Source organism: Panulirus ornatus, chromosome 6 (assembly GCF_036320965.1).
Source record: "Panulirus ornatus isolate Po-2019 chromosome 6, ASM3632096v1, whole genome shotgun sequence".
Taxonomy (NCBI): domain Eukaryota; kingdom Metazoa; phylum Arthropoda; class Malacostraca; order Decapoda; family Palinuridae; genus Panulirus; species Panulirus ornatus.
The window spans coordinates 44,251,135-44,255,766 of record NC_092229.1 but is presented as its reverse complement, the minus strand read 5'-3'; the positions used below and the strand labels follow the sequence as shown (position 1 = coordinate 44,255,766).

At 48.3% G+C, this 4,632-nt stretch overlaps 1 non-coding gene across 1 annotated transcript; it reads left to right on the top strand.

Moving 5' to 3' along the window:
* The first annotated feature begins 3,212 nt into the window (after positions 1-3,212).
* TRNAQ-CUG (transfer RNA glutamine (anticodon CUG)) lies at positions 3,213-3,284 on the top strand. The gene has a single exon. It is a non-coding gene; the product is annotated as a tRNA-Gln (tRNA).
* The last annotated feature ends 1,348 nt before the right edge of the window (positions 3,285-4,632 follow it).

The following is a 4,632-nucleotide window of genomic DNA, read 5'->3' as shown; positions in this document are numbered from 1 at the left end:
GCATCTGGTTACCTGTGCAAGAAAGGCAATCGTCGTCAAAAGGGAAGAGAAAGGTGAGGGGTGATGAGACAGAACCTTGAGGGACACCGCTGTCGATGGAGAAAAGGGATGGAGACTGACTGATCCATCATCAACCACCGAGATAGATCGGCCAGAGAGGAAGCTAGATATGAGGGAGCAAAGAGAGGGAGGGAAGGCAAAAGAGAGGAGTTTGGAGGCGAGTCACCGAAGCTCAACCCGTGTCAAACGTTTGTGATATATCAAGCAAAACTACACACGATTGTCTGAAATCTTTCAAGGATGATGACCAGACGTTAGCAAGACAGGAAAGAATATCCCCAGTGGATCTTACCTCACGGAAGCCACACAGGTGATCGGAGAGAAGACTGTGAGAGTCAAAATATCAGAGGATATGGGAGCTGAGAACAACTGTTCTAAATTCTCATCATTGATATACAGTTGTACCGACTGGTCAATGATTAATTTTCAACATGTACAGATGTCTCTCAGGGAAGTTCATTCTACGCTACACGATTGAAATATAAAAATCGATCCTTTTAATTTTTATGTTAGCTGAAACGGCACAGGCAGCTGAGGCCCTAATCAAGGCCATTCCATTAACGCTATCTATCTACCTAACTACTACCTATCTATCTATCTATCTATCTATCTACCTATTTATCTATCTATCTATCTATCTATCTATATATATATATATATATATATATATATATTTTTTTTTTTTTTTTTTTTTTTTTTTTTTTTTATACTTTGTCGCTGTCTCCCGCGTTTGCGAGGTAGCGCAAGGAAACAGACGAAAGAAATGGCCCAACCCCCCCATACACATGTACATACACACGTCCACACACGCAAATATACATACCTACACAGCTTTCCATGGTTTACCCCAGACGCTTCACATGCCTTGATTCAATCCACTGACAGCACGTCAACCCCTGTATACCACATCGCTCCAATTCACTCTATTCCTTGCCCTCCTTTCACCCTCCTGCATGTTCAGGCCCCGATCACACAAAATCCTTTTCACTCCATCTTTCCACCTCCAATTTGGTCTCCCTCTTCTCCTCGTTCCCTCCACCTCCGACACATATATCCTCTTGGTCAATCTTTCCTCACTCATTCTCTCCATGTGCCCAAACCACTTCAAAACACCCTCTTCTGCTCTCTCAACCACGCTCTTTTTATTTCCACACATCTCTCTTACCCTTACGTTACTTACTCGATCAAACCACCTCACACCACACATTGTCCTCAAACATCTCATTTCCAGCACATCCATCCTCCTACGCACAACTCTATCCATAGCCCACGCCTCGCAACCATACAACATTGTTGGAACTACTATTCCTTCAAACATACCCATTTTTGCTTTCCGGGATAATGTTCTCGACTTCCACACATTTTTCAAGGCTCCCAAAATTTTCGCCCCCTCCCCCACCCTATGATCCACTTCCGCTTCCATGGTTCCATCCGCTGACAGATCCACTCCCACGAACAAAGTGTATATGAACGCGCACCTTCATAGAACATACAAACCTCCAACAGCCAGGATATACATATATATCCTGAGCCAGGTACCCATTTTATCGATCAACCCTGGAGGTGGATGAACAGCTGGGAGATGACTGTGGACCAACTGCCGTAACCAGGATTCGAAACCATGCGCGCGACAAGAGGTTCCAAGGGGCTGGAATTACGAGAAGCCACGAACAGCTCCCTTAACGGGTCATGGGAAGGGACGGATCTTGGGAGGTCACGAATCTCAAAAGAGTGAGTGTGAGGTGCAGGGGTCCTGGGAGAACGACGGAGGAGAACGTCAAAAGTAAGAGAATTATAGATTCAGTGGCTCATGTCTCACAGGTTAGGTTGGGTGTGTGGGTGTGTGGTGGTGTGGGCTCCTGGGACAACAGACAGCGAGGCTCAGTGAGGCGGTGGGGTCAGACGTCAAGTCTTATGTAACCATCCCTGGCGACATCTCGGACCCCATCCCCAGGTGACCAGGATTGTCGTAAGGCTATACGTGCACGTACGGCCCCCCCACCAGGCAGGTCGTCTGTCTCCTCCTCCTCCTAACGTTAAAGTAACCCTGAACATTGAACTCTGAGTTTAGTTCGGGGGGGTCTCGTACTATCTCATGATTACACTAAGCTTCAACGGACGTTAGAAATAGATCGTAATGTTGTACCTCACTATGTCTATCACTCATTTACGACTGCTCCTTCCGTCCACGTCTCAATGAGGCGGAGCCGCCGGCGTCCGTCGTGACACACTGTCCCACACTGGTCAGCTCTCACGACGTGGCAGAGGTCCCAGGTGGGTCCTGCTACAGCAGCGTGTGGCGAGGCGCTGTGCGCCCTGCTGCTTGGTGTGGCACGGAGGGGAGAGAGAGAGAGAGAGAGAGAGAGAGAGAGAGAGAGAGAGAGAGAGAGAGAGAGAGAGAGAGAGAGAGAGAGAGAGAGAGAGAGAGAGAGAGAGAGCAATGGAGGATATGACCAACGTAACGATGAGAGAGAGAGAGAGAGAGAGAGAGAGAGAGAGAGAGAGAGAGAGAGAGAGAGAGAGAGAGAGAGCAACGGAGGATACGACCAACGTAACGATGAGAGAGAGAGAGAGAGAGAGAGAGAGAGAGAGAGAGAGAGAGAGAGAGAGAGAGAGAGAGCAACGGAGGATACGACCAACGTAACGATGAGAGAGAGAGAGAGAGAGAGAGAGAGAGAGAGAGAGAGAGAGAGAGAGAGCAACGGAGGATACGACCAACGTAACGATGAGAGAGAGAGAGAGAGAGAGAGAGAGAGAGAGAGAGAGAGAGAGAGAGAGAGAGAGAGAGCAACGGAGGATACGACCAACGTAACGATGAGAGAGAGAGAGAGAGAGAGAGAGAGAGAGAGAGAGAGAGAGAGAGAGAGAGAGAGAGAGAGAGAGAGAGAGAGAGAGCAACGTAGGATATGACCAACGTAACGATGAGAGAGAGAGAGAGAGAGACATGAGAGCCAGGAGGCATATTCACATGTCAATCTCTCCTTTTACTGGACACCACTCTTCCCTCAGCCAACACAACACCATGTCCGACCAACCGTGTGTCAGTAGACAGCTATATTCCCTCTGTGCAACACACACACACACACACACACACACACACACACACACACACACACGTATATATATCCGTATTGCTTGGCTTCCTCTCAAGCGGTCCCATGGTGTAATGGTTAGCACTTTGGACTCTGAATCCAACAATCCGAGTTCGAGTCTCGGTGGGACCTGACTGTTTTATTTATAGACGCACATTTTCTTCTTCAGTGGCTGCCTGCGCGCGCGCGCGTGTGTGTATGTGTATGTTATTCATCAAGACAATAGATAATCAAAAAGTGCCGAACTATCTATCAAAATATGGCCCGGTCAGGAATGAATGGAATGACGAAACTCTGAAATGAAGAATGAATGACGTGTGTTGACGCTTCGTATACTGACTTGTTGAAGGTTAAAGGTGTAAGGTGAAGCTGGCTGCTGCTGCTGCTCCTCTCTCTCTCTCTCTCTCTCTCTCCTCTCTCTCTCTCTCTCTCTCTCTCTCTCTCTCTCTCTCTCTCTCTCTCTCTCCCTGGCCGAGGATGCTGGCTTTTCTCTTTACCTCGCCAACACGCGGGCTGCTGGTGCTTACGCCATAGACTCTCTCTGTTCTCTCTCTCTCTCTCTCTCTCTCTCTCTCTCTCTCTCTCTCTCTCTCTCTCTCTCTCTCTCTCTCTAACAGTCTCGGGATATATATATATATATATATATATATATATATATATATATATATATATATATATATATATATATATATATATATATATATATCATAATAATAATAATACCAAATGTGTGTGTGTGTGTGTGTGTGTGTGTCTGTCTGTCTGTCTGTCTGTCTGTCTGTCTGTCTGTCTGTCTGTCTGTGTGCGTGTGTGTGTGTGTGTTACGGTGACCACACCTGTCGCCCCGTTGTCGCACAGATGGACTACGTCATTTATCTCCAACACATCTCCCCACGTCTTCACCAGCCTGGACCCGACCTGACCCATGACACACATCATGACGTGGAGGTGGCCACGGGGAGGAACCCCTCCCCTCCCCCTCCCCTCTTGCAAGGCTTCCCCTCCCCCTTCCCCTCAATGTTTACCTGCGCCATACGTGTTTCCCACCTTCATCCTTGGCAGGATATCATCCTATTTGCTCTCTCATCACCTCCTGCGTTGCCCTCCTGACCACACCGTCAGCGCCTCTTCCTGGTCGCCTTTCCTCACCGGCGGCGGGTCTGAAGTTGGCCCCCTCGGGCCACGCCCTTGGCGGTGCGCCCATTTTCTAACAGTCTCTTGCTATCTTTTGAGGAAAACGATCTTGAATAAATAGATTCTAGATGGTGTGTCAGGTGTGTCTGCACGTATGTTTACCACATATGGCGCGAGGGCTCATCAAAACCGTGAGCCTCATGTGGGTCAAGATCCTTCGGGAGGTTTGTTTACATCCTCTGCCCCATACACCAGTGCCTTCCCGGTACCTGCTCCTCGTTCCACCTCACTGGTGTGGGGGCTATAGTGTCTTTCCACTGTGAGAACACCTCTGAACTGTAGTGTC